The sequence below is a fragment of the Rhinoderma darwinii genome (genome assembly GCF_050947455.1).
Source record: "Rhinoderma darwinii isolate aRhiDar2 chromosome 5 unlocalized genomic scaffold, aRhiDar2.hap1 SUPER_5_unloc_39, whole genome shotgun sequence".
Classification (NCBI taxonomy): domain Eukaryota; kingdom Metazoa; phylum Chordata; class Amphibia; order Anura; family Rhinodermatidae; genus Rhinoderma; species Rhinoderma darwinii.
In genome coordinates, this window is record NW_027461797.1 from 797,133 (window position 1) to 816,540 (window position 19,408).

At 47.8% G+C, this 19,408-nt stretch overlaps 13 non-coding genes across 13 annotated transcripts; all 13 read right to left on the minus strand.

Annotated features, from left to right (window-relative positions):
- Positions 1-545: 545 nt before the first annotated feature.
- Positions 546-736, minus strand: LOC142692635 (U2 spliceosomal RNA). Its single transcript, XR_012861061.1, has one exon. It is a non-coding gene; the product is annotated as a U2 spliceosomal RNA (small nuclear RNA).
- A 1,288-nt stretch (positions 737-2,024) lies between these two features.
- On the minus strand, positions 2,025-2,215 carry LOC142692636 (U2 spliceosomal RNA). Its single transcript, XR_012861062.1, has one exon. It is a non-coding gene; the product is annotated as a U2 spliceosomal RNA (small nuclear RNA).
- A 1,276-nt stretch (positions 2,216-3,491) lies between these two features.
- On the minus strand, positions 3,492-3,682 carry LOC142692637 (U2 spliceosomal RNA). The gene has a single exon (XR_012861063.1). It is a non-coding gene; the product is annotated as a U2 spliceosomal RNA (small nuclear RNA).
- Positions 3,683-4,958: 1,276 nt separating this feature from the next.
- Positions 4,959-5,149, minus strand: LOC142692089 (U2 spliceosomal RNA). The gene has a single exon (XR_012860579.1). It is a non-coding gene; the product is annotated as a U2 spliceosomal RNA (small nuclear RNA).
- Positions 5,150-6,429: 1,280 nt separating this feature from the next.
- LOC142692638 (U2 spliceosomal RNA) lies at positions 6,430-6,620 on the minus strand. Its single transcript, XR_012861064.1, has one exon. It is a non-coding gene; the product is annotated as a U2 spliceosomal RNA (small nuclear RNA).
- A 1,276-nt stretch (positions 6,621-7,896) lies between these two features.
- LOC142692640 (U2 spliceosomal RNA) lies at positions 7,897-8,087 on the minus strand. The gene has a single exon (XR_012861066.1). It is a non-coding gene; the product is annotated as a U2 spliceosomal RNA (small nuclear RNA).
- Positions 8,088-9,367: 1,280 nt separating this feature from the next.
- LOC142692641 (U2 spliceosomal RNA) lies at positions 9,368-9,558 on the minus strand. Its single transcript, XR_012861067.1, has one exon. It is a non-coding gene; the product is annotated as a U2 spliceosomal RNA (small nuclear RNA).
- A 1,284-nt stretch (positions 9,559-10,842) lies between these two features.
- Positions 10,843-11,033, minus strand: LOC142692643 (U2 spliceosomal RNA). The gene has a single exon (XR_012861068.1). It is a non-coding gene; the product is annotated as a U2 spliceosomal RNA (small nuclear RNA).
- A 1,300-nt stretch (positions 11,034-12,333) lies between these two features.
- On the minus strand, positions 12,334-12,524 carry LOC142692644 (U2 spliceosomal RNA). Its single transcript, XR_012861069.1, has one exon. It is a non-coding gene; the product is annotated as a U2 spliceosomal RNA (small nuclear RNA).
- Positions 12,525-13,813: 1,289 nt separating this feature from the next.
- On the minus strand, positions 13,814-14,004 carry LOC142692645 (U2 spliceosomal RNA). Its single transcript, XR_012861070.1, has one exon. It is a non-coding gene; the product is annotated as a U2 spliceosomal RNA (small nuclear RNA).
- A 1,288-nt stretch (positions 14,005-15,292) lies between these two features.
- Positions 15,293-15,483, minus strand: LOC142692647 (U2 spliceosomal RNA). Its single transcript, XR_012861072.1, has one exon. It is a non-coding gene; the product is annotated as a U2 spliceosomal RNA (small nuclear RNA).
- Positions 15,484-16,764: 1,281 nt separating this feature from the next.
- LOC142692648 (U2 spliceosomal RNA) lies at positions 16,765-16,955 on the minus strand. Its single transcript, XR_012861073.1, has one exon. It is a non-coding gene; the product is annotated as a U2 spliceosomal RNA (small nuclear RNA).
- A 1,284-nt stretch (positions 16,956-18,239) lies between these two features.
- On the minus strand, positions 18,240-18,430 carry LOC142692123 (U2 spliceosomal RNA). The gene has a single exon (XR_012860610.1). It is a non-coding gene; the product is annotated as a U2 spliceosomal RNA (small nuclear RNA).
- Positions 18,431-19,408: the final 978 nt, after the last annotated feature.

Sequence of the window (19,408 nt, forward strand, 5' to 3'; positions counted from 1 at the left end):
GTAGGCAAGCAAGGCTTTGTTGCAACTGCAATTCTTACTTCTTCTTGAAATGTAGGGACGACAGTACATTCCATCACATCCATCTAGTGTACACAGGTAGGTCCATTGTGGCGGGCAGGCGAGCGGGCGGGCTGCTTTATTGGCTGTTTGCTGTTCCCCTACTCCACTCCACTATTTGACTGTTGTGCTGCATCAATCAATCAATCAATCAATCAATCAATCAATCAATCAATCAATCAATCAATCAGTGGCTGGCTCAGGTGCAGCTCTTTAACTTACCTAAAAGGGAGGGCGGAGAGAAGACAAGGAAGGTGAATGAGGTGTTCCAATGTGAAATGCCGGAAACACAGAAACACAGACGACACACAACAAGAGGTGGCAATCTATTCATTAATTGCATTTAATCAATGAGCTCATTATCACTCATGCATTGTCCAACAGGTGTTGAAATAATGGGATTAAAAGGGGAGATCCCTTCAGAAAGACAGAAACAATAGCAAAGACAAAAAACACTTTTGGAATCTGCTTTTAGTCAACACATAAGGAAAGGGTGCACCGGTCCTGGAAATACTGCAATACCAGGTCAATGCGTGGAGTGGACAGAGCAAGCTCTATTTCCATCTCCCTGTTCTAAAAATCCATTTAATATATGGTCCCCAGATAGGGGACGTATCAGATATTAAACTGATAAGAACAGATACTACACTTGATCTTAGCCAAAAGGCCGAGAAGCGATAACCCGAACGGGCCGCGCGTTGCCCGAGCCTGCCCGATACTGCTGTTCAGCCCTTGCAGCGATTCAGCCTACTTCTAGGCAATTCCATGGGGCCCTGCAGGCTCACACACTCACAGCTACACGGGAGGTGAATAAAGGCCGGAGAGGAAGCCAGACAGGATTTGCTTCTTTTGCTTGCACCACAATGCAGTGCTGAAAGAGGAGGAATCTACATAAAAACGCCTTCCTGGCAACGCCCAAATGCCCTGCTGCCATGCAGATAAACACTGGCAGCGGCAGCAAGTGCATGCCCACAGCCACCCCTTGTTCCTTCACACCTTGTATCAGCTGTAATCCAGTCCAGTCCAGTGCTGCCTGCTGAGCAGCACTGACCAACACTGCCTGGGCCCAGGCTTTTATCTCTGAGGCCCCATTATGATGTCAGAAAGCTGGCTCTGGAATCCTGAGGGCTCCACTATGACACGTGCAAAGTTCCGTCTGAACTTTATATAAGACGGTGAGGCTCAGTCAGTCACTCAGTGTTGCCTGAGAGGGCAACACTGCAACAGCCGGCCGCCAGGCTGTCTTTTTTTTGCACAGCTAGTTGCCTCCAGGAGGCCACAAGAGGGAGACAAGGGACTGCAAAATGGAAAATAGGCATCCACCAACTTTACAGACAACTTCTCCTTGCTCCTACAACCTCCATCCTTGCACAGTTTGTTATTCTTCTAGGTAACATAGTAACAAATCCAAATTGCTGCTCTCTTTGTAGGCAAGCAAGGCTTTGTTGCAACTGCAATTCTTACTTCTTCTTGAAATGTAGGGACGACAGTACATTCCATCACATCCATCTAGTGTACACAGGTAGGTCCATTGTGGCGGGCAGGCGAGCGGGCGGGCTGCTTTATTGGCTGTTTGCTGTTCCCCTACTCCACTCCACTATTTGACTGTTGTGCTGCATCAATCAATCAATCAATCAATCAATCAATCAATCAATCAATCAATCAATCAGTGGCTGGCTCAGGTGCAGCTCTTTAACTTACCTAAAAGGGAGGGCGGAGAGAAGACAAGGAAGGTGAATGAGGTGTTCCAATGTGAAATGCCGGAAACACAGAAACACAGACGACACACAACAAGAGGTGGCAATCTATTCATTAATTGCATTTAATCAATGAGCTCATTATCACTCATGCATTGTCCAACAGGTGTTGAAATAATGGGATTAAAAGGGGAGATCCCTTCAGAAAGACAGAAACAATAGCAAAGACAAAAAACACTTTTGGAATCTGCTTTTAGTCAACACATAAGGAAAGGGTGCACCGGTCCTGGAAATACTGCAATACCAGGTCAATGCGTGGAGTGGACAGAGCAAGCTCTATTTCCATCTCCCTGTTCTAAAAATCCATTTAATATATGGTCCCCAGATAGGGGACGTATCAGATATTAAACTGATAAGAACAGATACTACACTTGATCTTAGCCAAAAGGCCGAGAAGCGATAACCCGAACGGGCCGCGCGTTGCCCGAGCCTGCCCGATACTGCTGTTCAGCCCTTGCAGCGATTCAGCCTACTTCTAGGCAATTCCATGGGGCCCTGCAGGCTCACACACTCACAGCTACACGGGAGGTGAATAAAGGCCGGAGAGGAAGCCAGACAGGATTTGCTTCTTTTGCTTGCACCACAATGCAGTGCTGAAAGAGGAGGAATCGACATAAAAACGCCTTCCTGGCAACGCCCAAATGCCCTGCTGCCATGCAGATAAACACTGGCAGCGGCAGCAAGTGCATGCCCACAGCCACCCCTTGTTCCTTCACACCTTGTATCAGCTGTAATCCAGTCCAGTCCAGTGCTGCCTGCTGAGCAGCACTGACCAACACTGCCTGGGCCCAGGCTTTTATCTCTGAGGCCCCATTATGATGTCAGAAAGCTGGCTCTGGAATCCTGAGGGCTCCACTATGACACGTGCAAAGTTCCGTCTGAACTTTATATAAGACGGTGAGGCTCGGTCTGTCACTCAGTGTTGCCTGAGAGGGCAACACTGCAACAGCCGGCCGCCAGGCTGTCTTTTTTTTGCACAGCTAGTTGCCTCCAGGAGGCCACAAGAGGGAGACAAGGGACTGCAAAATGGAAAATAGGCATCCACCAACTTTACAGACAACTTCTCCTTGCTCCTACAACCTCCATCCTTGCACAGTTTGTTATTCTTCTAGGTAACATAGTAACAAATCCAAATTGCTGCTCTCTTTGTAGGCAAGCAAGGCTTTGTTGCAACTGCAATTCTTACTTCTTCTTGAAATGTAGGGACGACAGTACATTCCATCACATCCATCTAGTGTACACAGGTAGGTCCATTGTGGCGGGCAGGCGAGCGGGCGGGCTGCTTTATTGGCTGTTTGCTGTTCCCCTACTCCACTCCACTATTTGACTGTTGTGCTGCATCAATCAATCAATCAATCAATCAATCAATCAATCAATCAGTGGCTGGCTCAGGTGCAGCTCTTTAACTTACCTAAAAGGGAGGGCGGAGAGAAGACAAGGAAGGTGAATGAGGTGTTCCAATGTGAAATGCCGGAAACACAGAAACACAGACGACACACAACAAGAGGTGGCAATCTATTCATTAATTGCATTTAATCAATGAGCTCATTATCACTCATGCATTGTCCAACAGGTGTTGAAATAATGGGATTAAAAGGGGAGATCCCTTCAGAAAGACAGAAACAATAGCAAAGACAAAAAACACTTTTGGAATCTGCTTTTAGTCAACACATAAGGAAAGGGTGCACCGGTCCTGGAAATACTGCAATACCAGGTCAATGCGTGGAGTGGACAGAGCAAGCTCTATTTCCATCTCCCTGTTCTAAAAATCCATTTAATATATGGTCCCCAGATAGGGGACGTATCAGATATTAAACTGATAAGAACAGATACTACACTTGATCTTAGCCAAAAGGCCGAGAAGCGATAACCCGAACGGGCCGCGCGTTGCCCGAGCCTGCCCGATACTGCTGTTCAGCCCTTGCAGCGATTCAGCCTACTTCTAGGCAATTCCATGGGGCCCTGCAGGCTCACACACTCACAGCTACACGGGAGGTGAATAAAGGCCGGAGAGGAAGCCAGACAGGATTTGCTTCTTTTGCTTGCACCACAATGCAGTGCTGAAAGAGGAGGAATCTACATAAAAACGCCTTCCTGGCAACGCCCAAATGCCCTGCTGCCATGCAGATAAACACTGGCAGCGGCAGCAAGTGCATGCCCACAGCCACCCCTTGTTCCTTCACACCTTGTATCAGCTGTAATCCAGTCCAGTCCAGTGCTGCCTGCTGAGCAGCACTGACCAACACTGCCTGGGCCCAGGCTTTTATCTCTGAGGCCCCATTATGATGTCAGAAAGCTGGCTCTGGAATCCTGAGGGCTCCACTATGACACGTGCAAAGTTCCGTCTGAACTTTATATAAGACGGTGAGGCTCAGTCAGTCACTCAGTGTTGCCTGAGAGGGCAACACTGCAACAGCCGGCCGCCAGGCTGTCTTTTTTTTGCACAGCTAGTTGCCTCCAGGAGGCCACAAGAGGGAGACAAGGGACTGCAAAATGGAAAATAGGCATCCACCAACTTTACAGACAACTTCTCCTTGCTCCTACAACCTCCATCCTTGCACAGTTTGTTATTCTTCTAGGTAACATAGTAACAAATCCAAATTGCTGCTCTCTTTGTAGGCAAGCAAGGCTTTGTTGCAACTGCAATTCTTACTTCTTCTTGAAATGTAGGGACGACAGTACATTCCATCACATCCATCTAGTGTACACAGGTAGGTCCATTGTGGCGGGCAGGCGAGCGGGCGGGCTGCTTTATTGGCTGTTTGCTGTTCCCCTACTCCACTCCACTATTTGACTGTTGTGCTGCATCAATCAATCAATCAATCAATCAATCAATCAATCAATCAGTGGCTGGCTCAGGTGCAGCTCTTTAACTTACCTAAAAGGGAGGGCGGAGAGAAGACAAGGAAGGTGAATGAGGTGTTCCAATGTGAAATGCCGGAAACACAGAAACACAGACGACACACAACAAGAGGTGGCAATCTATTCATTAATTGCATTTAATCAATGAGCTCATTATCACTCATGCATTGTCCAACAGGTGTTGAAATAATGGGATTAAAAGGGGAGATCCCTTCAGAAAGACAGAAACAATAGCAAAGACAAAAAACACTTTTGGAATCTGCTTTTAGTCAACACATAAGGAAATGGTGCACCGGTCCTGGAAATACTGCAATACCAGGTCAATGCGTGGAGTGGACAGAGCAAGCTCTATTTCCATCTCCCTGTTCTAAAAATCCATTTAATATATGGTCCCCAGATAGGGGACGTATCAGATATTAAACTGATAAGAACAGATACTACACTTGATCTTAGCCAAAAGGCCGAGAAGCGATAACCCGAACGGGCCGCGCGTTGCCCGAGCCTGCCCGATACTGCTGTTCAGCCCTTGCAGCGATTCAGCCTACTTCTAGGCAATTCCATGGGGCCCTGCAGGCTCACACACTCACAGCTACACGGGAGGTGAATAAAGGCCGGAGAGGAAGCCAGACAGGATTTGCTTCTTTTGCTTGCACCACAATGCAGTGCTGAAAGAGGAGGAATCTACATAAAAACGCCTTCCTGGCAACGCCCAAATGCCCTGCTGCCATGCAGATAAACACTGGCAGCGGCAGCAAGTGCATGCCCACAGCCACCCCTTGTTCCTTCACACCTTGTATCAGCTGTAATCCAGTCCAGTCCAGTGCTGCCTGCTGAGCAGCACTGACCAACACTGCCTGGGCCCAGGCTTTTATCTCTGAGGCCCCATTATGATGTCAGAAAGCTGGCTCTGGAATCCTGAGGGCTCCACTATGACACGTGCAAAGTTCCGTCTGAACTTTATATAAGACGGTGAGGCTCAGTCAGTCACTCAGTGTTGCCTGAGAGGGCAACACTGCAACAGCCGGCCGCCAGGCTGTCTTTTTTTTGCACAGCTAGTTGCCTCCAGGAGGCCACAAGAGGGAGACAAGGGACTGCAAAATGGAAAATAGGCATCCACCAACTTTACAGACAACTTCTCCTTGCTCCTACAACCTCCATCCTTGCACAGTTTGTTATTCTTCTAGGTAACATAGTAACAAATCCAAATTGCTGCTCTCTTTGTAGGCAAGCAAGGCTTTGTTGCAACTGCAATTCTTACTTCTTCTTGAAATGTAGGGACGACAGTACATTCCATCACATCCATCTAGTGTACACAGGTAGGTCCATTGTGGCGGGCAGGCGAGCGGGCGGGCTGCTTTATTGGCTGTTTGCTGTTCCCCTACTCCACTCCACTATTTGACTGTTGTGCTGCATCAATCAATCAATCAATCAATCAATCAATCAATCAATCAATCAGTGGCTGGCTCAGGTGCAGCTCTTTAACTTACCTAAAAGGGAGGGCGGAGAGAAGACAAGGAAGGTGAATGAGGTGTTCCAATGTGAAATGCCGGAAACACAGAAACACAGACGACACACAACAAGAGGTGGCAATCTATTCATTAATTGCATTTAATCAATGAGCTCATTATCACTCATGCATTGTCCAACAGGTGTTGAAATAATGGGATTAAAAGGGGAGATCCCTTCAGAAAGACAGAAACAATAGCAAAGACAAAAAACACTTTTGGAATCTGCTTTTAGTCAACACATAAGGAAAGGGTGCACCGGTCCTGGAAATACTGCAATACCAGGTCAATGCGTGGAGTGGACAGAGCAAGCTCTATTTCCATCTCCCTGTTCTAAAAATCCATTTAATATATGGTCCCCAGATAGGGGACGTATCAGATATTAAACTGATAAGAACAGATACTACACTTGATCTTAGCCAAAAGGCCGAGAAGCGATAACCCGAACGGGCCGCGCGTTGCCCGAGCCTGCCCGATACTGCTGTTCAGCCCTTGCAGCGATTCAGCCTACTTCTAGGCAATTCCATGGGGCCCTGCAGGCTCACACACTCACAGCTACACGGGAGGTGAATAAAGGCCGGAGAGGAAGCCAGACAGGATTTGCTTCTTTTGCTTGCACCACAATGCAGTGCTGAAAGAGGAGGAATCTACATAAAAACGCCTTCCTGGCAACGCCCAAATGCCCTGCTGCCATGCAGATAAACACTGGCAGCGGCAGCAAGTGCATGCCCACAGCCACCCCTTGTTCCTTCACACCTTGTATCAGCTGTAATCCAGTCCAGTCCAGTGCTGCCTGCTGAGCAGCACTGACCAACACTGCCTGGGCCCAGGCTTTTATCTCTGAGGCCCCATTATGATGTCAGAAAGCTGGCTCTGGAATCCTGAGGGCTCCACTATGACACGTGCAAAGTTCCGTCTGAACTTTATATAAGACGGTGAGGCTCAGTCAGTCACTCAGTGTTGCCTGAGAGGGCAACACTGCAACAGCCGGCCGCCAGGCTGTCTTTTTTTTGCACAGCTAGTTGCCTCCAGGAGGCCACAAGAGGGAGACAAGGGACTGCAAAATGGAAAATAGGCATCCACCAACTTTACAGACAACTTCTCCTTGCTCCTACAACCTCCATCCTTGCACAGTTTGTTATTCTTCTAGGTAACATAGTAACAAATCCAAATTGCTGCTCTCTTTGTAGGCAAGCAAGGCTTTGTTGCAACTGCAATTCTTACTTCTTCTTGAAATGTAGGGACGACAGTACATTCCATCACATCCATCTAGTGTACACAGGTAGGTCCATTGTGGCGGGCAGGCGAGCGGGCGGGCTGCTTTATTGGCTGTTTGCTGTTCCCCTACTCCACTCCACTATTTGACTGTTGTGCTGCATCAATCAATCAATCAATCAATCAATCAATCAATCAATCAGTGGCTGGCTCAGGTGCAGCTCTTTAACTTACCTAAAAGGGAGGGCGGAGAGAAGACAAGGAAGGTGAATGAGGTGTTCCAATGTGAAATGCCGGAAACACAGAAACACAGACGACACACAACAAGAGGTGGCAATCTATTCATTAATTGCATTTAATCAATGAGCTCATTATCACTCATGCATTGTCCAACAGGTGTTGAAATAATGGGATTAAAAGGGGAGATCCCTTCAGAAAGACAGAAACAATAGCAAAGACAAAAAACACTTTTGGAATCTGCTTTTAGTCAACACATAAGGAAAGGGTGCACCGGTCCTGGAAATACTGCAATACCAGGTCAATGCGTGGAGTGGACAGAGCAAGCTCTATTTCCATCTCCCTGTTCTAAAAATCCATTTAATATATGGTCCCCAGATAGGGGACGTATCAGATATTAAACTGATAAGAACAGATACTACACTTGATCTTAGCCAAAAGGCCGAGAAGCGATAACCCGAACGGGCCGCGCGTTGCCCGAGCCTGCCCGATACTGCTGTTCAGCCCTTGCAGCGATTCAGCCTACTTCTAGGCAATTCCATGGGGCCCTGCAGGCTCACACACTCACAGCTACACGGGAGGTGAATAAAGGCCGGAGAGGAAGCCAGACAGGATTTGCTTCTTTTGCTTGCACCACAATGCAGTGCTGAAAGAGGAGGAATCTACATAAAAACGCCTTCCTGGCAACGCCCAAATGCCCTGCTGCCATGCAGATAAACACTGGCAGCGGCAGCAAGTGCATGCCCACAGCCACCCCTTGTTCCTTCACACCTTGTATCAGCTGTAATCCAGTCCAGTCCAGTGCTGCCTGCTGAGCAGCACTGACCAACACTGCCTGGGCCCAGGCTTTTATCTCTGAGGCCCCATTATGATGTCAGAAAGCTGGCTCTGGAATCCTGAGGGCTCCACTATGACACGTGCAAAGTTCCGTCTGAACTTTATATAAGACGGTGAGGCTCAGTCAGTCACTCAGTGTTGCCTGAGAGGGCAACACTGCAACAGCCGGCCGCCAGGCTGTCTTTTTTTTGCACAGCTAGTTGCCTCCAGGAGGCCACAAGAGGGAGACAAGGGACTGCAAAATGGAAAATAGGCATCCACCAACTTTACAGACAACTTCTCCTTGCTCCTACAACCTCCATCCTTGCACAGTTTGTTATTCTTCTAGGTAACATAGTAACAAATCCAAATTGCTGCTCTCTTTGTAGGCAAGCAAGGCTTTGTTGCAACTGCAATTCTTACTTCTTCTTGAAATGTAGGGACGACAGTACATTCCATCACATCCATCTAGTGTACACAGGTAGGTCCATTGTGGCGGGCAGGCGAGCGGGCGGGCTGCTTTATTGGCTGTTTGCTGTTCCCCTACTCCACTCCACTATTTGACTGTTGTGCTGCATCAATCAATCAATCAATCAATCAATCAATCAATCAATCAATCAGTGGCTGGCTCAGGTGCAGCTCTTTAACTTACCTAAAAGGGAGGGCGGAGAGAAGACAAGGAAGGTGAATGAGGTGTTCCAATGTGAAATGCCGGAAACACAGAAACACAGACGACACACAACAAGAGGTGGCAATCTATTCATTAATTGCATTTAATCAATGAGCTCATTATCACTCATGCATTGTCCAACAGGTGTTGAAATAATGGGATTAAAAGGGGAGATCCCTTCAGAAAGACAGAAACAATAGCAAAGACAAAAAACACTTTTGGAATCTGCTTTTAGTCAACACATAAGGAAAGGGTGCACCGGTCCTGGAAATACTGCAATACCAGGTCAATGCGTGGAGTGGACAGAGCAAGCTCTATTTCCATCTCCCTGTTCTAAAAATCCATTTAATATATGGTCCCCAGATAGGGGACGTATCAGATATTAAACTGATAAGAACAGATACTACACTTGATCTTAGCCAAAAGGCCGAGAAGCGATAACCCGAACGGGCCGCGCGTTGCCCGAGCCTGCCCGATACTGCTGTTCAGCCCTTGCAGCGATTCAGCCTACTTCTAGGCAATTCCATGGGGCCCTGCAGGCTCACACACTCACAGCTACACGGGAGGTGAATAAAGGCCGGAGAGGAAGCCAGACAGGATTTGCTTCTTTTGCTTGCACCACAATGCAGTGCTGAAAGAGGAGGAATCTACATAAAAACGCCTTCCTGGCAACGCCCAAATGCCCTGCTGCCATGCAGATAAACACTGGCAGCGGCAGCAAGTGCATGCCCACAGCCACCCCTTGTTCCTTCACACCTTGTATCAGCTGTAATCCAGTCCAGTCCAGTGCTGCCTGCTGAGCAGCACTGACCAACACTGCCTGGGCCCAGGCTTTTATCTCTGAGGCCCCATTATGATGTCAGAAAGCTGGCTCTGGAATCCTGAGGGCTCCACTATGACACGTGCAAAGTTCCGTCTGAACTTTATATAAGACGGTGAGGCTCAGTCAGTCACTCAGTGTTGCCTGAGAGGGCAACACTGCAACAGCCGGCCGCCAGGCTGTCTTTTTTTTGCACAGCTAGTTGCCTCCAGGAGGCCACAAGAGGGAGACAAGGGACTGCAAAATGGAAAATAGGCATCCACCAACTTTACAGACAACTTCTCCTTGCTCCTACAACCTCCATCCTTGCACAGTTTGTTATTCTTCTAGGTAACATAGTAACAAATCCAAATTGCTGCTCTCTTTGTAGGCAAGCAAGGCTTTGTTGCAACTGCAATTCTTACTTCTTCTTGAAATGTAGGGACGACAGTACATTCCATCACATCCATCTAGTGTACACAGGTAGGTCCATTGTGGCGGGCAGGCGAGCGGGCGGGCTGCTTTATTGGCTGTTTGCTGTTCCCCTACTCCACTCCACTATTTGACTGTTGTGCTGCATCAATCAATCAATCAATCAATCAATCAATCAATCAATCAATCAATCAGTGGCTGGCTCAGGTGCAGCTCTTTAACTTACCTAAAAGGGAGGGCGGAGAGAAGACAAGGAAGGTGAATGAGGTGTTCCAATGTGAAATGCCGGAAACACAGAAACACAGACGACACACAACAAGAGGTGGCAATCTATTCATTAATTGCATTTAATCAATGAGCTCATTATCACTCATGCATTGTCCAACAGGTGTTGAAATAATGGGATTAAAAGGGGAGATCCCTTCAGAAAGACAGAAACAATAGCAAAGACAAAAAACACTTTTGGAATCTGCTTTTAGTCAACACATAAGGAAAGGGTGCACCGGTCCTGGAAATACTGCAATACCAGGTCAATGCGTGGAGTGGACAGAGCAAGCTCTATTTCCATCTCCCTGTTCTAAAAATCCATTTAATATATGGTCCCCAGATAGGGGACGTATCAGATATTAAACTGATAAGAACAGATACTACACTTGATCTTAGCCAAAAGGCCGAGAAGCGATAACCCGAACGGGCCGCGCGTTGCCCGAGCCTGCCCGATACTGCTGTTCAGCCCTTGCAGCGATTCAGCCTACTTCTAGGCAATTCCATGGGGCCCTGCAGGCTCACACACTCACAGCTACACGGGAGGTGAATAAAGGCCGGAGAGGAAGCCAGACAGGATTTGCTTCTTTTGCTTGCACCACAATGCAGTGCTGAAAGAGGAGGAATCTACATAAAAACACCTTCCTGGCAACGCCCAAATGCCCTGCTGCCATGCAGATAAACACTGGCAGCGGCAGCAAGTGCATGCCCACAGCCACCCCTTGTTCCTTCACACCTTGTATCAGCTGTAATCCAGTCCAGTCCAGTGCTGCCTGCTGAGCAGCACTGACCAATACTGCCTGGGCCCAGGCTTTTATCTCTGAGGCCCCATTATGATGTCAGAAAGCTGGCTCTGGAATCCTGAGGGCTCCACTATGAGACGTGCAAAGTTCCGTCTGAACTTTATATAAGACGGTGAGGCTCAGTCAGTCACTCAGTGTTGCCTGAGAGGGCAACACTGCAACAGCCGGCCGCCAGGCTGTCTTTTTTTTGTACAGCTTGTTGCCTCCAGGAGGCCACAAGAGGGAGACAAGGGACTGCAAAATGGAAAATAGGCATCCACCAACTTTACAGACAACTTCTCCTTGCTCCTACAACCTCCATCCTTGCACAGTTTGTTATTCTTCTAGGTAACATAGTAACAAATCCAAATTGCTGCTCTCTTTGTAGGCAAGCAAGGCTTTGTTGCAACTGCAATTCTTACTTCTTCTTGAAATGTAGGGACGACAGTACATTCCATCACATCCATCTAGTGTACACAGGTAGGTCCATTGTGGCGGGCAGGCGAGCGGGCGGGCTGCTTTATTGGCTGTTTGCTGTTCCCCTACTCCACTCCACTATTTGACTGTTGTGCTGCATCAATCAATCAATCAATCAATCAATCAATCAATCAATCAATCAATCAATCAATCAATCAATCAGTGGCTGGCTCAGGTGCAGCTCTTTAACTTACCTAAAAGGGAGGGCGGAGAGAAGACAAGGAAGGTGAATGAGGTGTTCCAATGTGAAATGCCGGAAACACAGAAACACAGACGACACACAACAAGAGGTGGCAATCTATTCATTAATTGCATTTAATCAATGAGCTCATTATCACTCATGCATTGTCCAACAGGTGTTGAAATAATGGGATTAAAAGGGGAGATCCCTTCAGAAAGACAGAAACAATAGCAAAGACAAAAAACACTTTTGGAATCTGCTTTTAGTCAACACATAAGGAAAGGGTGCACCGGTCCTGGAAATACTGCAATACCAGGTCAATGCGTGGAGTGGACAGAGCAAGCTCTATTTCCATCTCCCTGTTCTAAAAATCCATTTAATATATGGTCCCCAGATAGGGGACGTATCAGATATTAAACTGATAAGAACAGATACTACACTTGATCTTAGCCAAAAGGCCGAGAAGCGATAACCCGAACGGGCCGCGCGTTGCCCGAGCCTGCCCGATACTGCTGTTCAGCCCTTGCAGCGATTCAGCCTACTTCTAGGCAATTCCATGGGGCCCTGCAGGCTCACACACTCACAGCTACACGGGAGGTGAATAAAGGCCGGAGAGGAAGCCAGACAGGATTTGCTTCTTTTGCTTGCACCACAATGCAGTGCTGAAAGAGGAGGAATCTACATAAAAACGCCTTCCTGGCAACGCCCAAATGCCCTGCTGCCATGCAGATAAACACTGGCAGCGGCAGCAAGTGCATGCCCACAGCCACCCCTTGTTCCTTCACACCTTGTATCAGCTGTAATCCAGTCCAGTCCAGTGCTGCCTGCTGAGCAGCACTGACCAACACTGCCTGGGCCCAGGCTTTTATCTCTGAGGCCCCATTATGATGTCAGAAAGCTGGCTCTGGAATCCTGAGGGCTCCACTATGACACGTGCAAAGTTCCGTCTGAACTTTATATAAGACGGTGAGGCTCAGTCAGTCACTCAGTGTTGCCTGAGAGGGCAACACTGCAACAGCCGGCCGCCAGGCTGTCTTTTTTTTTGCACAGCTAGTTGCCTCCAGGAGGCCACAAGAGGGAGACAAGGGACTGCAAAATGGAAAATAGGCATCCACCAACTTTACAGACAACTTCTCCTTGCTCCTACAACCTCCATCCTTGCACAGTTTGTTATTCTTCTAGGTAACATAGTAACAAATCCAAATTGCTGCTCTCTTTGTAGGCAAGCAAGGCTTTGTTGCAACTGCAATTCTTACTTCTTCTTGAAATGTAGGGACGACAGTACATTCCATCACATCCATCTAGTGTACACAGGTAGGTCCATTGTGGCGGGCAGGCGAGCGGGCGGGCTGCTTTATTGGCTGTTTGCTGTTCCCCTACTCCACTCCACTATTTGACTGTTGTGCTGCATCAATCAATCAATCAATCAATCAATCAATCAATCAATCAATCAATCAATCAGTGGCTGGCTCAGGTGCAGCTCTTTAACTTACCTAAAAGGGAGGGCGGAGAGAAGACAAGGAAGGTGAATGAGGTGTTCCAATGTGAAATGCCGGAAACACAGAAACACAGACGACACACAACAAGAGGTGGCAATCTATTCATTAATTGCATTTAATCAATGAGCTCATTATCACTCATGCATTGTCCAACAGGTGTTGAAATAATGGGATTAAAAGGGGAGATCCCTTCAGAAAGACAGAAACAATAGCAAAGACAAAAAACACTTTTGGAATCTGCTTTTAGTCAACACATAAGGAAAGGGTGCACCGGTCCTGGAAATACTGCAATACCAGGTCAATGCGTGGAGTGGACAGAGCAAGCTCTATTTCCATCTCCCTGTTCTAAAAATCCATTTAATATATGGTCCCCAGATAGGGGACGTATCAGATATTAAACTGATAAGAACAGATACTACACTTGATCTTAGCCAAAAGGCCGAGAAGCGATAACCCGAACGGGCCGCGCGTTGCCCGAGCCTGCCCGATACTGCTGTTCAGCCCTTGCAGCGATTCAGCCTACTTCTAGGCAATTCCATGGGGCCCTGCAGGCTCACACACTCACAGCTACACGGGAGGTGAATAAAGGCCGGAGAGGAAGCCAGACAGGATTTGCTTCTTTTGCTTGCACCACAATGCAGTGCTGAAAGAGGAGGAATCTACATAAAAACGCCTTCCTGGCAACGCCCAAATGCCCTGCTGCCATGCAGATAAACACTGGCAGCGGCAGCAAGTGCATGCCCACAGCCACCCCTTGTTCCTTCACACCTTGTATCAGCTGTAATCCAGTCCAGTCCAGTGCTGCCTGCTGAGCAGCACTGACCAACACTGCCTGGGCCCAGGCTTTTATCTCTGAGGCCCCATTATGATGTCAGAAAGCTGGCTCTGGAATCCTGAGGGCTCCACTATGACACGTGCAAAGTTCCGTCTGAACTTTATATAAGACGGTGAGGCTCAGTCAGTCACTCAGTGTTGCCTGAGAGGGCAACACTGCAACAGCCGGCCGCCAGGCTGTCTTTTTTTTGCACAGCTAGTTGCCTCCAGGAGGCCACAAGAGGGAGACAAGGGACTGCAAAATGGAAAATAGGCATCCACCAACTTTACAGACAACTTCTCCTTGCTCCTACAACCTCCATCCTTGCACAGTTTGTTATTCTTCTAGGTAACATAGTAACAAATCCAAATTGCTGCTCTCTTTGTAGGCAAGCAAGGCTTTGTTGCAACTGCAATTCTTACTTCTTCTTGAAATGTAGGGACGACAGTACATTCCATCACATCCATCTAGTGTACACAGGTAGGTCCATTGTGGCGGGCAGGCGAGCGGGCGGGCTGCTTTATTGGCTGTTTGCTGTTCCCCTACTCCACTCCACTATTTGACTGTTGTGCTGCATCAATCAATCAATCAATCAATCAATCAATCAATCAATCAATCAATCAATCAGTGGCTGGCTCAGGTGCAGCTCTTTAACTTACCTAAAAGGGAGGGCGGAGAGAAGACAAGGAAGGTGAATGAGGTGTTCCAATGTGAAATGCCGGAAACACAGAAACACAGACGACACACAACAAGAGGTGGCAATCTATTCATTAATTGCATTTAATCAATGAGCTCATTATCACTCATGCATTGTCCAACAGGTGTTGAAATAATGGGATTAAAAGGGGAGATCCCTTCAGAAAGACAGAAACAATAGCAAAGACAAAAAACACTTTTGGAATCTGCTTTTAGTCAACACATAAGGAAAGGGTGCACCGGTCCTGGAAATACTGCAATACCAGGTCAATGCGTGGAGTGGACAGAGCAAGCTCTATTTCCATCTCCCTGTTCTAAAAATCCATTTAATATATGGTCCCCAGATAGGGGACGTATCAGATATTAAACTGATAAGAACAGATACTACACTTGATCTTAGCCAAAAGGCCGAGAAGCGATAACCCGAACGGGCCGCGCGTTGCCCGAGCCTGCCCGATACTGCTGTTCAGCCCTTGCAGCGATTCAGCCTACTTCTAGGCAATTCCATGGGGCCCTGCAGGCTCACACACTCACAGCTACACGGGAGGTGAATAAAGGCCGGAGAGGAAGCCAGACAGGATTTGCTTCTTTTGCTTGCACCACAATGCAGTGCTGAAAGAGGAGGAATCTACATAAAAACGCCTTCCTGGCAACGCCCAAATGCCCTGCTGCCATGCAGATAAACACTGGCAGCGGCAGCAAGTGCATGCCCACAGCCACCCCTTGTTCCTTCACACCTTGTATCAGCTGTAATCCAGTCCAGTCCAGTGCTGCCTGCTGAGCAGCACTGACCAACACTGCCTGGGCCCAGGCTTTTATCTCTGAGGCCCCATTATGATGTCAGAAAGCTGGCTCTGGAATCCTGAGGGCTCCACTATGACACGTGCAAAGTTCCGTCTGAACTTTATATAAGACGGTGAGGCTCAGTCAGTCACTCAGTGTTGCCTGAGAGGGCAACACTGCAACAGCCGGCCGCCAGGCTGTCTTTTTTTTTGCACAGCTAGTTGCCTCCAGGAGGCCACAAGAGGGAGACAAGGGACTGCAAAATGGAAAATAGGCATCCACCAACTTTACAGACAACTTCTCCTTGCTCCTACAACCTCCATCCTTGCACAGTTTGTTATTCTTCTAGGTAACATAGTAACAAATCCAAATTGCTGCTCTCTTTGTAGGCAAGCAAGGCTTTGTTGCAACTGCAATTCTTACTTCTTCTTGAAATGTAGGGACGACAGTACATTCCATCACATCCATCTAGTGTACACAGGTAGGTCCATTGTGGCGGGCAGGCGAGCGGGCGGGCTGCTTTATTGGCTGTTTGCTGTTCCCCTACTCCACTCCACTATTTGACTGTTGTGCTGCATCAATCAATCAATCAATCAATCAATCAATCAATCAATCAATCAGTGGCTGGCTCAGGTGCAGCTCTTTAACTTACCTAAAAGGGAGGGCGGAGAGAAGACAAGGAAGGTGAATGAGGTGTTCCAATGTGAAATGCCGGAAACACAGAAACACAGACGACACACAACAAGAGGTGGCAATCTATTCATTAATTGCATTTAATCAATGAGCTCATTATCACTCATGCATTGTCCAACAGGTGTTGAAATAATGGGATTAAAAGGGGAGATCCCTTCAGAAAGACAGAAACAATAGCAAAGACAAAAAACACTTTTGGAATCTGCTTTTAGTCAACACATAAGGAAAGGGTGCACCGGTCCTGGAAATACTGCAATACCAGGTCAATGCGTGGAGTGGACAGAGCAAGCTCTATTTCCATCTCCCTGTTCTAAAAATCCATTTAATATATGGTCCCCAGATAGGGGACGTATCAGATATTAAACTGATAAGAACAGATACTACACTTGATCTTAGCCAAAAGGCCGAGAAGCGATAACCCGAACGGGCCGCGCGTTGCCCGAGCCTGCCCGATACTGCTGTTCAGCCCTTGCAGCGATTCAGCCTACTTCTAGGCAATTCCATGGGGCCCTGCAGGCTCACACACTCACAGCTACACGGGAGGTGAATAAAGGCCGGAGAGGAAGCCAGACAGGATTTGCTTCTTTTGCTTGCACCACAATGCAGTGCTGAAAGAGGAGGAATCTACATAAAAACGCCTTCCTGGCAACGCCCAAATGCCCTGCTGCCATGCAGATAAACACTGGCAGCGGCAGCAAGTGCATGCCCACAGCCACCCCTTGTTCCTTCACACCTTGTATCAGCTGTAATCCAGTCCAGTCCAGTGCTGCCTGCTGAGCAGCACTGACCAACACTGCCTGGGCCTAGGCTTTTATCTCTGAGGCCCCATTATGATGTCAGAAAGCTGGCTCTGGAATCCTGAGGGCTCCACTATGACACGTGCAAAGTTCCGTCTGAACTTTATATAAGACGGTGAGGCTCAGTCAGTCACTCAGTGTTGCCTGAGAGGGCAACACTGCAACAGCCGGCCGCCAGGCTGTCTTTTTTTTGCACAGCTAGTTGCCTCCAGGAGGCCACAAGAGGGAGACAAGGGACTGCAAAATGGAAAATAGGCATCCACCAACTTTACAGACAACTTCTCCTTGCTCCTACAACCTCCATCCTTGCACAGTTTGTTATTCTTCTAGGTAACATAGTAACAAATCCAAATTGCTGCTCTCTTTGTAGGCAAGCAAGGCTTTGTTGCAACTGCAATTCTTACTTCTTCTTGAAATGTAGGGACGACAGTACATTCCATCACATCCATCTAGTGTACACAGGTAGGTCCATTGTGGCGGGCAGGCGAGCGGGCGGGCTGCTTTATTGGCTGTTTGCTGTTCCCCTACTCCACTCCACTATTTGACTGTTGTGCTGCATCAATCAATCAATCAATCAATCAATCAATCAATCAATCAATCAATCAGTGGCTGGCTCAGGTGCAGCTCTTTAACTTACCTAAAAGGGAGGGCGGAGAGAAGACAAGGAAGGTGAATGAGGTGTTCCAATGTGAAATGCCGGAAACACAGAAACACAGACGACACACAACAAGAGGTGGCAATCTATTCATTAATTGCATTTAATCAATGAGCTCATTATCACTCATGCATTGTCCAACAGGTGTTGAAATAATGGGATTAAAAGGGGAGATCCCTTCAGAAAGACAGAAACAATAGCAAAGACAAAAAACACTTTTGGAATCTGCTTTTAGTCAACACATAAGGAAAGGGTGCACCGGTCCTGGAAATACTGCAATACCAGGTCAATGCGTGGAGTGGACAGAGCAAGCTCTATTTCCATCTCCCTGTTCTAAAAATCCATTTAATATATGGTCCCCAGATAGGGGACGTATCAGATATTAAACTGATAAGAGCAGATACTACACTTGATCTTAGCCAAAAGGCCGAGAAGCGATAACCCGAACGGGCCGCGCGTTGCCCGAGCCTGCCCGATACTGCTGTTCAGCCCTTGCAGCGATTCAGCCTACTTCTAGGCAATTCCATGGGGCCCTGCAGGCTCACACACTCACAGCTACACGGGAGGTGAATAAAGGCCGGAGAGGAAGCCAGACAGGATTTGCTTCTTTTGCTTGCACCACAATGCAGTGCTGAAAGAGGAGGAATCTACATAAAAACGCCTTCCTGGCAACGCCCAAATGCCCTGCTGCCATGCAGATAAACACTGGCAGCGGCAGCAAGTGCATGCCCACAGCCACCCCTTGTTCCTTCACACCTTGTATCAGCTGTAATCCAGTCCAGTGCTGCCTGCTGAGCAGCACTGACCAACACTGCCTGGGCCCAGGCTTTTATCTCTGAGGCCCCATTATGATGTCAGAAAGCTGGCTCTGGAATCCTGAGGGCTCCACTATGACACGTGCAAAGTTCCGTCTGAACTTTATATAAGACGGTGAGGCTCAGTCAGTCACTCAGTGTTGCCTGAGAGGGCATCACTGCAACAGCCGGCCGCCAGGCTGTCTTTTTTTTGCACAGCTAGTTGCCTCCAGGAGGCCACAAGAGGGAGACAAGGGACTGCAAAATGGAAAATAGGCATCCACCAACTTTACAGACAACTTCTCCTTGCTCCTACAACCTCCATCCTTGCACAGTTTGTTATTCTTCTAGGTAACATAGTAACAAATCCAAATTGCTGCTCTCTTTGTAGGCAAGCAAGGCTTTGTTGCAACTGCAATTCTTACTTCTTCTTGAAATGTAGGGACGACAGTACATTCCATCACATCCATCTAGTGTACACAGGTAGGTCCATTGTGGCGGGCAGGCGAGCGGGCGGGCTGCTTTATTGGCTGTTTGCTGTTCCCCTACTCCACTCCACTATTTGACTGTTGTGCTGCATCAATCAATCAATCAATCAATCAATCAATCAATCAATCAATCAA